Source organism: Thermobia domestica, chromosome 4, assembly GCF_964235325.1.
Source record: "Thermobia domestica chromosome 4, izTheDome1.hap1.1, whole genome shotgun sequence".
NCBI lineage: Eukaryota > Metazoa > Arthropoda > Insecta > Zygentoma > Lepismatidae > Thermobia > Thermobia domestica.
Genome location: NC_137457.1, coordinates 209,142,499 through 209,155,781, shown reverse-complemented (window position 1 = coordinate 209,155,781; position 13,283 = coordinate 209,142,499). Strand labels below are relative to the sequence as shown.

The 13,283-nt window shown below is 35.0% G+C and overlaps 1 protein-coding gene across 2 annotated transcripts in view; it reads left to right on the top strand.

The window, feature by feature from the left end:
- LOC145683845 (uncharacterized) overlaps window positions 1-13,283 on the top strand; it is a 445,184-nt gene that overhangs the window by 32,036 nt on the left and 399,865 nt on the right. The window lies entirely within an intron of this gene.

Sequence of the window (13,283 nt, the reverse complement as noted above, 5' to 3'; positions counted from 1 at the left end):
GGGGAGTCTCCTATTCCAGTGTTACTACTTTTCGTCTACAGAAAAAGGCAATAAGATCTATTTTTAATCTATCACCAAGGTCCTCATGCAAAAGGGTCTTTCAGTCAAATAAAATTTTAACTGTGCCTTGTCTGTACATATACAAAAGTATCATATATGTAAAGAGAAATGAAAGTAGTTTTCTTCATGTTGACGATGTACATTCATACAACACACGACAAAAGAATAACATATTCACAGCATACCAAAACTATGCGTGCACCAAAAGAAGTGTTCTTCCTATGTCCGCTAAGTTGTTTAATAAGCTCCCAAGTTATTTGAAGAATATCAAAAACATACGAAATTTCAAAAATGAACTATTTAATTTTTTGTGTAACAAAATGTATTATCATATTAATGAATACTTGGGTGATAGTTTGTAAAATAATGTAAATCAATTATATTGAAATGTCTTATTATTATTTGACAAGTTCTATGGACTGGTCTCTGACCAATAATGTACGACATGGATGAATAAACAATGAATGAATGAATCTCACTCATTTCTTAATTTGGAGTTGTGTCACGTTTTAGCTTCAATATGGATGTGGATGTACAGCTTAAGGTGGAATCGAAACACACAGATTCTTAATGGGAATCGAACTTCAATCTCCTGCATCATATAATCTGTCTAATCTGTATCATGAGCTATAGGGTAAACATCACAAAGTTGATACTTCTGACCAAACAGGCTCTCTCAGACAATTTCACAGCCGATGTAATTTTCAACAGTGTCAGTGACATTACCTGCTAGGAAATGTTTAAATTTTGCTTGATTTGATCTACTGTGTTGACAAAGGGTACTGAACACATTATTTATTTAAAATCTCCAAGATACATTCCGTAACTTGAAACGTGTTCCTTTGATTACAATGACCAGTTTCTTGTTCAATATATATAACTTGTCTTTTCCGTTATTATTATTATTATTATTATTATTATTATTATTATTTTACGTCATACACACTGGCAATAGATTCAAACCCTTATAACCCTCATAATAGCATTTAAACACCAGATGCAAATTCCTATGTCTTACCTGGACCGTACACGGAAACTCATCATCTCCCAAAATATTTACTATTATCCTTGGAATATTCTAGAGCTTTAATACTACACCTGAAAGAATGTAACGAAAAGATCATACCTTTTCAATGAATTTATATACGGAGGAGTTGTTTTCCTAGGTCCGGACATGAAATCTACAACCAATTCAAAAGCTTTGGCTAGAAAAGGACCATTGACGCACTGGAGATATGAATTCATACATAAATTCATTTTATTTGCTACTACTGATGGATCCTCATTACTACCTTCTTCGCTACTTTCTTTCTTTTCTTCAGAAGAATTTTCGAGTAAGCGTTTCAAAAATTCTTCAAACAAGGAACCTACAAATTAAAGAAGGAAAATTATTACTAATAGCAAAGATAGGAAGGAAAACACAGTGAACATCTTGATTAATAAATCAGAGTTCATAATTTTCGTATTAGGTACAATTACGATAAAGTATGCTTGTCCAATGCGACCTGCTTTTTTTTTTTTTTTTTTTTTTTTTTTTTTTTTTTTTTATATATAACCAAAACCACTGTCATATGGTAAACCGTACAGTGATTGGCACTTTAAGGATCTTTTAAAATATAGATGTCTACGTCTTTCATCTTTTTAAATATATTCTCTTGATTTTTTCTCTAAATATACATTAATTCATAATTATGGAGAACGTATATTTTAAAGATGTGGCTGCATCTTTACTGAGAAATGGAACTGAAACTTCATACAGTCTATTGTATTTATTATTCCACTTTGTGCGTACATCTAAACAAAAACTAAACAAGAAAGAAAAACTAAACACCTCAGCTCATCAAGTCGTTCATTAAAACCATGCTTTTCAGGATGTGTTCTATATTGAGTCCAGGTTACCACAGTAAGTTACCCAACTGAACATCCTAGCATAACCAATTACGAACTTTTACCAAAACACTCATTTCTACACAGACTACAAGATTACTCACTAGCATATTTTTTTTTTTTTTTTTAACAAAACCTATTTGGATTTATTAACATTTTGTCCTTTGCCTTAACACTTTCCTTTGTTAATAAAGGCCAAATCGATTACAAAACACTAGCATTCGTGTTTTAGCTAATGGTTTTGTCATGATATCCGCCAGTTGTTCTTCTGTGGAGATCTGTTGTACACCTAATGTCCCATCTGTGACTTTCTCACGAACAAAGAAATGCTTTATTTGAATATGTTTTGTTCTGCGATGCAGCTCTGGATTTTCAGCTAGTTTTACCGCTGCATTGTTATCAACTGCGATAACAGGAACGTGTTTGAGTTTAGTAAGTTCATTGAACAATCTGCATAACCAGGTGACTTCTTTAGTAGCTTCGCTAGCTGCAATGATTTCGGCTTCTGTAGTTGAAGTAGCAACTGTTCTTTGCCTTTGGCTAAGCCATGTCACTGCACCTCCTGCATATATCACAATTACACCTGAAGACGATCGACCTGTCTTGCTACACCCGCCAAAATCTGCGTCACTGAAGCACTCTAGTACACCACTATTTATTTTGGAACGATAAACAATACCGTAACGGATTGTTCCTGCTAAGTATCTGAACACTCTTTTCACTTTTACAACATCTTCTGACGAAGGATTTTCAATTGATCTTGAAAGCACTCCAACACTATAGGCGAGATCTGGTCTGGTTCCCACCATTAAGTACATTAAAGCACCTACTGCTTGTCGGTACGGAAAATTACACTTCTCCTCTTCTTTTCCTTCTTTCGATACTTCTGTCTGTTTTAACATCGGTGTGGACACTGGTTTGCATTCATCGAGGTTAAACCTTTGAAGGATTTTTCTTGTATAAGCTTGTTGACTTATTTTGATTGAACCGTCGATTGCGCGTTCTATCTCTAGTCCTAGGAAATAGGATGCTGGCTTGATTGTAACCTTGAATTCAGTCTTCAGTTCTTCTAAGAAAGTCTCTAATTCGCACTTTTCTGTTGAACTAACTAGACCGTCATCAACGTACAACACTACAAAAACCTTTTTCCCGTTTCGTTCCCTGATGTACAGACAAGGATCAGCCTCACTTACTTTGAAGCCTAATTTTGTCAAAAAAACACCAAAACGCTTGTTCCAACACCTTGGAGCCTGCTTCAGCCCGTACAAACTTCTTTTGAGTTTACACACACGATTCGTGCCATCACTATAGCCTATTGGTTGTTTCATGTATATAACTTCTTCTAACTCACCGTAGAGAAACGCGGTTGAAACATCGAATTGAGCTAAGTGCATGTTTTCACTCGCTGCGACACTTAACAAGGAACGAATTGTGCCTAACTTAGCGACAGGGCTGAAGGTTTGACTAAAGTCAACACCCTGACGCTGACTGAATCCTTTCACCACAAGCCGTGCTTTATACTTGTCAATGGTTCCGTCTGGGTTCGTTTTTACACGGTATACCCACTTATTTGAAATTGCTTTGCATCCTTCTGGCAGGTTTACTAGTTCCCACGTTTGATTTTCTTTCAATGAAGCCATTTCACTGTTCATTGCTTTACGCCAGTAGATACTTTCCTTGCTGCTGACAGCTTCTTCATACGTTTCTGGAGTACTAGTCTCATTAACTAGTTCTCCTACCGACATTACGTAATCGTTGAAACGTTCTGGTTTGTTTATTTTTGAGCGATCTCTTAAGTTCCGAAAGGTAAGCGATTTTGGTACTTCTTTTTCATCATCACTGTTTTCTGATTCGTCATCCTTTTCTTCTGTGTAGTCGTTCTCTCCTTCCGTTGCTTGCTTTCCTTGGTGTTGATCTTCATTTGGTTTCTCGGAGTTCACATCACGAAGAGGTAACTCAATGTGTTCTTCGCACTCAACAAGTTTTTCTTGAAACGTAACGTCTCTGGACAAAATAACCTTTTGTTCTTCTTTCACCCAGATTCTATAACGTTCATCAGCATCACCATCGTAACCTACAAGAAAACCTTTTACCGCTTTCTTATCCATTTTCCTTCGTTTCTGCACTGGGATGTGCGCATAGCACGTAGACCCAATAATACGTAGATGTTTTGTATTGTATTGTATTGTATTTATTTCGTCCTTTTTTCATACATTTAGCACTGTAATACAATGCATATGAAGCGGACACGTCATTTATATATGAATACAAAAGTAAAAGAAATAATAATAGTGAAAATTACATACACTAGGTTAGTAATTAAGCCTTACTTCTTACATCTTATTACACTATACATTTTACATGACATCATTGTTAAAAATAAACTTAGCAATTAATACTTGCAGTGTATTTAGAAACCCTCCAACAAATATGTAATGCTAAAAGCAAGTAATGACATTGATTTACTGTACATCCTGTAACGTTTCTATTTACTTAGTAGTTCATGTATTCCTCTACCGAGTAAAAGCAATGTTGTAATAAATATTTCTGGAGTTCTTTTTTAAATTTAGCAACAGAGTCCTGAGTTTTTATTTCTTTCGGAAGTTTATTGTAAAGCATGATACCCGCTTATTTACATCCTTTTTCATATAATACTGTTCTGTGTTCTACAATAGAAAAGTTTTCTTTGTTTCTTGTGTCATGATCATGTTGCTGTTCTACTCGCGTAAGGATACCTTGTAGGTGTTTCTTTACAAATATCAATAGATTTAAAATATACAAACAGGGTACTGGAAGTATACGAAGTTTTTTAAATATTGGTTTGCAATGATCTTTTGGTTTAGCAGTTGCCATCAATCTTATTATTCGTTTCTGTATCGTAAAGATGACTTTGGCCTTGTGTGTATTTCCCCAAAATATAATACCATATGTTAAATTCGATTGGAATAATCCAAAGTAAATTGTTTTTAAAGTAGACTCTCTTAAAACATTTTTAAGAACTTTAATTGCGAAATATATTTGGTTTAATTTTTTACTAAGCTTAGTTATTTGCACATCCCAAGAAAGATTTTTATCTATCCAAATTCCTAAGAACTTAGTTGAGTTTACATATTCTATTTCATTATTTTGAATTATAATGTTCCTAGGCTGTTTTAACCTTGGCTTCTTGCCTAGCCAAAGCTCGTATGGGCTCACACCTTCCACTGATGATTTTCCTGTTCTATTGAGAACATAAATCGCCGTAGAAACTAACTCAGCCCATATTGCTGAGGGAAATGCAGCTTCTTCATTTGCATACTTGAAAGTTCTTGCCATTTCAACTATTGTTCGTAGGTCACGTTCACTTACACCGTTTTGTTCTGGAGTATACGGCGCTGTTAGTCTTTGTATAACACCTTCTTCACTGAGAACTGCACGAACATCTTCATTATCAAACTCGCATCCATTGTCACTTAGGAACTCTTTGATTACATGTCCCGAAGTTTTAGCGTGAGCTAGCATATGCCTGAGCACCGTTTTTACTTCAGATTTTTCTTTGATAAGATAGCCATAGCGAAACTTTGTATAACTATCTTTGAACACAACTAGATACCGTTTCTTCTGAAACGATTCATCGAACGGTCCGTACACGTCTCCCGACACGAATTCACCTCCTACTTTTGATGCTTGTCTACTGCCAAAAGGTAACCGATGCGATTTACCATAGATGCAGGGTTCACAAATATCACTTTCTAATCGAACACTTACACCTAACTCCTTCTGTAGCATTCTTCTTACATGACGCTTTTCCTGGTGTCCCCACCTTTCATGGTATAACTGCAATAAGGTACTTTCACTCTTTGCAATATTCACTTCTACTGCCTGTTCCGGTACTAACGGTTGTATACTTGCCTTGTACAAGGAGCCACCTATCTTGCGGGACCCGCACAACAACAACACTTCACCGTTTACCAAGTGAACATTCCGTTGCAAGAGACGTAAATTCACTTTTTGAGTTTCGATCTTGGGCTGCTAGTACTGAAAATAAATTTCTATTAATGTTCGGGACATACCAAACATCTTTTAGTGTCACTTCTTTACAATTATTGTTCACAGAGGACAATACACGTATGGTACCTTTTCCGATTGCCACTAATTTCTCTTTTCCGGCTGATTTAATACTACAAGGGCTTTCGAAATGTTCAAAATCAACAAAATGATCTGCACAATTTGTGACATGTTTCGTTGCACCGTTATCTACCCACCATGCAGTTGAGTCTATTTCTACCGAACATGCATCTTCACAAAAAGTTGTAAACGCTACACTTGTTGCTGCGGTATCTACATTTTCACTATTTCCCGTTTTCTTCTTTGCAGGTTTACCGTCTGCGATCCACTTTCTGCACTGCCTAACCCAATGGCCTTTTTGTGAACAGTAATTACACACGTCATTTCCTTTTGGTTTCTTCCCTTTTGCTTTATCACTTCATTTTTGTTTGTTCGCTTTTGCAACTAATGCTTCTTGAACAACTTTGGAACTGTCTGTATTTTTCGCAAAGTTCCTTTCGAACATAAACAGCTGAGTTGTAAGTTCGTCGAATGTCTTATTTTCATCTTTAGTTAGTAGCATCCAACCTGACTGAAAAGTCTCAAACTTACTCGGTAGTATATGTAACGTTTTACACGCGAGCAAAAGATCTGGCAACGTGTTTTCACCTTTTGCTTTTAAACCGTTATTCAGTTCGTTCCACAGACCCTTCAGTTTTGCTATATGGGTAGAAACATCTTCACCTAATGTCCAACTGAACCCGAAAAAATCACTACAGATTTTAAACAGCTGATCTTTGGACGCGGCTTCGAACTGTTGTTTCAACGCTTCCCACATTTCATGAGCAGTCTCTTTGTCCATTATCTTTTGATATACCGAGTCTGTAACTGAATTACTTATCATTGTTTTGGCATAACTGTTCGCTTTTCGATAAATGTCACTATGTTCTTTGAACTGTTTGGTTTGTGCCTCTGTGGCATTCTCACCTGGTGGTTCCGGCTTCACAAGTTTTCCATCAATTACATCTAATGTGTTTTCATGATAATCTAACAAATCACGAATTCTGAGTTTCCACACTGGCCAATCTGTTTCACCGGTCAAGGGTTTAATGTTCTTTGTGAAATCCATCTTGTTGCCGCCAAATACAGGAAGAGGGGGCACTTGTCATGAACCGAAAAACTAGTGCAAGGGGTATTTTTGTTGGTATCACTTCAGTTCAAGATACTGCTATTAATATGTTCAAAAAACTGGGTCGATTTTTTTTTTTTTTTTTTTTTTTTTTTTTTTTTTTTTTTTTTTACACTACAGCACTGCAACTGTTCTAAATTAGGTTAAGTCTCAGACTATTCGAACTAAACAGCACGCACTTCTAACCTATCACTTTAGATGCAGCCTTTCTTCTTAACTGTCCTTGTTTGTTAGATGTAACTTTAACAGCGTTCCTGGTACCCATAACCTAAAGATGTGGCTACATCTTTACTGAGAAATGGAACTGAAACTTCATACAGTCTATTGTATTTATTATTCCACTTCGTGCGTACATCTAAACAAAAACTAAACAAGAAAGAAAAACTAAACACCTCAGCTCATCAAGTCGTTCATTAAAACCATGCTTTTCAGGATGTGTTCTATATTGAGTCCAGGTTACCACAGTAAGTTACCCAACTGAACGTCCTAACATAACCAATTACGAACTTTTACCAAAACACTCATTTCTACACAGACTACAAGATTACTCACTAGGATAATTTTTTTTTTAACAAAACCTATTTGGATTTATTAACATTTCGTCCTTTGCCTTGACATATTTTTTAAGTATTTCAGAACCAGAAAATGTTTGTAGAGCTTATAGTGAACACAAGTATAAAATTACAGTGATTGGCACTGAAAATACAGTAACTGGCACTTATTCTTATAGTGATTGGCACTGTTAGTAATCCGCAACTCAAATGTTTTTCTTTTTATTTATAAAGAACAACATAGTTTTACATTATGTGCCGAAATATAATACTATCAGGTTACTCTTTGACCAATAATTACAAGAAATCACTTAAAGTTTTTTTACAACGTTCTACAAACAATGACATTTAAATTCAGGCAAACCCACCAATGTTTTTATTTATTTATTTATTTATTTATTTATTTTTTTATTATTTATTTATTTATTTTAACTTTAACTTAGTAAATCTTCAAATATGAAAGAAGAGAACGAGGAACAAGAGTCGCACGATTTGTATTGCAGATACTGATATTACTCACGATCATCATAACCTGGTATATCTATATCTTCGCTGTCTTCGTCCAGAAAGTAGCAAATATGGCACACAAAATCATCATCTTGCAGGTCTTCTGGAATATGAATCTTGTGATCTCTAGGAATGCAATATAAATGAAAACTGTTTGTACACAAAGAACGCGTTATCATGTTGTAAGCGTTTAACGGTAGTGCACATTTTCGACATGACTTATTGAAGTTGTTACTGATATTCATTTGGGCACCGAACAATTTTTTCTTTACAGTTTACTCTTGTTTTGAATTCTGAGGAGAAATGCTCCCGGTTCTGGCACTACTCTCATCTATTTCTGGTTCCTCTCTGGCTGTACAATTTTTCGATTCATTTCTGGCTGTACAATCTTTATATCTTATTTTTGTTGGCATTTTCCTTTCCTTTTCTGACTTGCATTCCTCTCTCGTTCTTTTCCGCTTAGATATTTCTTCTTAAATTTGCTTCTTCCGGGTTTCCTTCTTTCTTATCATTTCTTGGTATTTCTCTGAGGTGACAACAAACGGTAGGCGCTCTATATTGCGTTTCCCTTTGCGCTTAGGTGTCTCTGGCTAATGCAGATGATCAAATGACGCACAATTTAAATTGCCAGTTTTCAACTATTTGCTTAAGCACTTTCTGAACACAATGCACTGACTTCATTCTCAAATGTCTACATTTGCAATCCCAGAAAATAATGATGGTCTAACTTTGTTCGAGTAATTTTAATCACGAGTATTTACGTTTGCTTCTTGTTCGTATATGGCGACACCTGATGTTTCTTCTGTTTAATTGACTAACAAGTCCTCTACTAGAATGTTGAAGAACATTTGGATTAATTCCTTTCCCTAATGAATCTGGGTTACTGCTTTGTGCAGATGTTTTGAAATGTCTCCACAAACAATATAAGGTTGACGTTTCCACACTACAATTTTTTTCTGAGTCCTTCTCCACTTTATTGTTTTCCAACTATCGCAACACATCTAGTCTTACCATGTCTGAGAACTGCTCAGCTGTTAAGACAATAGCTTCGTTTGTTTCCAGACAAGAATGTTCAGCAAAAATTGGTGAGGGCGTAGATGTCTTCCTAACGCATTTACTATAGTCCATACTATTTGGGTCAAAGGGAAACAAGCCAAAGGAGGGAAAGCCATTTTTAATAATTGATTGGGAAATATAATTATCCACTACTTCTTTAAGAAGAAAAGCAAAATTCAGCATATTCACATTTCATCGAGATGGTTATGCCTCCAATTTCGAATCACTTTTCTCCACCCCTTCTTTATTGGTCGAAATGCTAAAACATGTGTTGTTTGAAGTACTCGAGTTGCATTTGGATACAAAGCAATAAGTTCTATTTGTAACTCACAGCATTGCGGACTGAACTGGTACGTTAGATGCGTCTTATGTTTATCAACAAAATAAATGATTGGAAATTTAACATTTTGTTGTTTGTACAACACATTAGCAACGTATTCGTAGAATAATCACCTTTTATCCAATCGTTGTTAGCAGGGTGGAAAAAAATCATGATTTTTTTTTAAAAAATCATTTTTGATGATTTTTTTTTTATTTAAAACGATTTTTTTGATTTAAATCAAATCTTTCTCCTCGTATAATACAAGTCGGGAACTAAAGAAAAAGCATTACGAATTAGTATTAAATGCCAATTATGCCATTTAAGTGAAAGTATTGGGGTCCAATTTTGAATTTATCCCCAATCGTTAACCTATATCAATCCCAAATAATGTTTCTTAACAATTCTAAATTATGGCTTTTTTGGTAAATTATAGACTTTCAGCCAAGTATTATCCCTATTTATCCTAGGATCATGGTTCATACCTCCTTCTCTTCAGAATAGAACAGCCTTTAAAACGGTAACATTCACATTTTTCCTATCATGTCCCTGAAGCGGAAAATTTTGAGAGGAGTCGGGATTTTTTTCTGATTTTTTTTTCAAATTTTGATTCCCTCTGGACTCCCCTATGTTAACACACAGATCTCAAAATCAACTGGGAAATACTAAGGGTGTAGTAAATGTGTGTACAAAATTTCAAGCTTCTATCTTGAATAGTAAGGACTGGAAAAATATTTAACAATGAGCTAAGAACATCCCACAATACCCCAGATGACCCAGATGTAATATAAAAATTTCTTATCATGTCCCTGTAGCGGAAAATTTTGAGAGGAGTCGGGATTTTTTTCTGATTTTTTTTTCAAATTTTGATCCCCTCTGGACTCCCCTATGTTAACACACAGATCTCAAAATCAACTGGGAAATACTAAGGGTGTGGTAAATGTGTGTACAAAATTTCAAGCTTCTATCTTGAATAGTAAGGACGGGAAAAATATTTAACAATGAGCTAAGAACATCCCACAATACCCCAGATGACCCAGATGTAATATAAAAATTTCCTCAGACATCCCTATTTATCCTAGAATCATGATTTGTACATTATTCTCTTCAGAAAAAAGCAGAGTTTCAAACGGTACCATTCAAATGTCTCCATCGTGTAGGCTATCTGGGGCTGGAAAATCACGAAAACAGGGATTTTATGTTAAGAAATATCCCTTTTTATTTTACTTTTTACCCCTCTGTACCGCCTCTGTTTAAAGGCAAAGATCTGAAAAATGCTAAGGGTTGCAGTAAATGAGTGTCCAAAATTTCAAACTTCTAGATGCAAAAGTAAGCCCGCGAAAAATAGCCCCAATTTCCCCAGATTCCCGTATAAAACAGGATCTCTGGTAACAGTTTCCTGAGACATCCCTATTTATCGTAAGATCATGGTTCGTACATCATTCTCTTCAAAATAGAACAGCCTTTCAGATGGTACCATTCATATGTCTCCATCTTAGGTGGTAAAATCGCGAAGAAAGCTATTTTTTGTTAAAAATATTCTTTTTTTTTTTTTTTTTTTTTTTACATTTTTCCCTCTGGACCCCCCTGTTTTCACGCAGAGATCTGAAATCATCTGAAAAATACTAAGGGTGCACTGAACGAGTGTGCAGAATTTCAGTCTTCTGAATGCAAAATGTAGGCCCGCCAAAAAAATAATAAAAATAGGCACAACAAAAAATACCTTTTTTAAATTTATGACGTCATCACATCCTATGTCTCGACGCAGAGAGGCGTGAAAGCATATGTAACGTGCTCTACAATGCCTTCAGTCCTGGAAAAACGAAGTAAAAAGCTTTATTGGTACTTTTTTAATCGAATAATGGAGATTTTATTCTATCACCTAAAAATAGGTTATATAATTTAAAAGGTTAAGCGTTAAGCGTTAGCAACACTTATCAAAGTGACACTTTTTTTCCACAAAAGTTACTGATATTTGGCAGGAGCATATTTTTAAGGAAATTGTAACTAGCTTGCGGCACGAAATACATAAATTTTGCCTAAAGTTATAAAATCTAAAAAAATTTCGGAGAGGGGATAGGACACCTAAATACGCCCTATTATCTGGGAACAAATATATAGACGCGCACACAAAAGAATCTTCGTTTTAAATGTCGATGGTGATTTCCCCGTTGGAATAGTTAACGATTTACAATATATTTATAAACCCTATGTTACGAAGAGAAGAAAACAGGATTGCCCTGGTACCCGTTCAAAACGGGATTTTCCATAATCATCCTTTGCATGACACTTGTTTTCATATTATGCTGTACATACTGTACATTTGAGTCTCATTGTATTATGATTATCATCTTCCATAATCGAAATAACAGAACAGAAACGGGACTTTACTTATTTTCACTTTAAATTATTTCGGAATTTGATTTAAATCAACGACTTTTATTAAAAAATCAAGTGATTTAAATCTTGATTTAAATCGTGATTTAAATCAGACTGATTTAAAGGAACCCACCCTCGTTGTTACTATGTCCAACACCCCATTCCTTTGGAACAGACTTTGCCACATCTTTTGGAATATGGACATAAGGGTATACTATCATTGATGGAGTTGTATCATCGTTAACGTTAAATGTAAACATTACTGTTCTTGAATCTTTAACATTAACTTGATAGATGTTTTGGAACCCTTTTCAGCTAGAACACCCCTGTACTCTGCAATTAGAATTTTTTAACGGAATTAGTGTAGATCTTGGTATATCGTACATCTTTGAGGCTGTTTTGATTCCCATGCCTTCTGAAACTGCTTGGAGAGCAACTTCAAGAATTTACTTATAATATTTAAGAGTTCGAATTCATGGCATATTGCAATATTGGATTAGGTCTCTAACCAACAGAAACTACTTCAGTACAAGATATAAAAATTAACATTACCACATCTTGCCGCCTTAAATATAAATTGAATTGATGAGTTCGAAGACCAATCATCTCAACTTTTTGACAAAATTGAGATTCTTGCACGTTCCAGCTCAACTGATGTGGGAAAACCATTTAGGCTGAAAACAAGTTATCTCCTCCCACTGGTTGTAGAAAATATTAAGCATTAAAATTTTTCTTTAGTTTGAAAACATGCCATATCCTGGAAAGACTTGTTTCGATGGCTATGACAGGTTTCCAAACTCAAGGATTCAACTGTAAAAAAAACAAAAACGGATAGTGTTTTGCATCAATAGACAAAACGCCACTTCTTAGAATTTCTGTTGTATGGCTTACTCTACTTGGAAAGTCATAGAAATAACAATCACTACCAATTCTTAGCAGCGTTTGCTTACAAATAGTTTTAAAGACAAGCACCAGTTTATTTATATGCGATTCACTTTAAAAACTTTAGACTTAATTATCTCATAATGAGATTCTGGCGCTTGGTCTTGTGTTATATAACACTATACTAATATGCCATGACTTCTGATTCACGCGATCGAAACTCAGAGCTCAAGTGATCAACTTTTTTCAATTTGATTATTTTTGAATTACAGCGATTGGCACCACAATATACAGTAATTGGCAGGGGTGACATTAACTAGAAAGAGTTAACGTAGGAACACAAGAATTTAGTACATTTGTATTTTCCCTAATTGAAAGCTTTTAAAGTCCTTATAACCATATACAAAATATGAATTCCACAGTAATT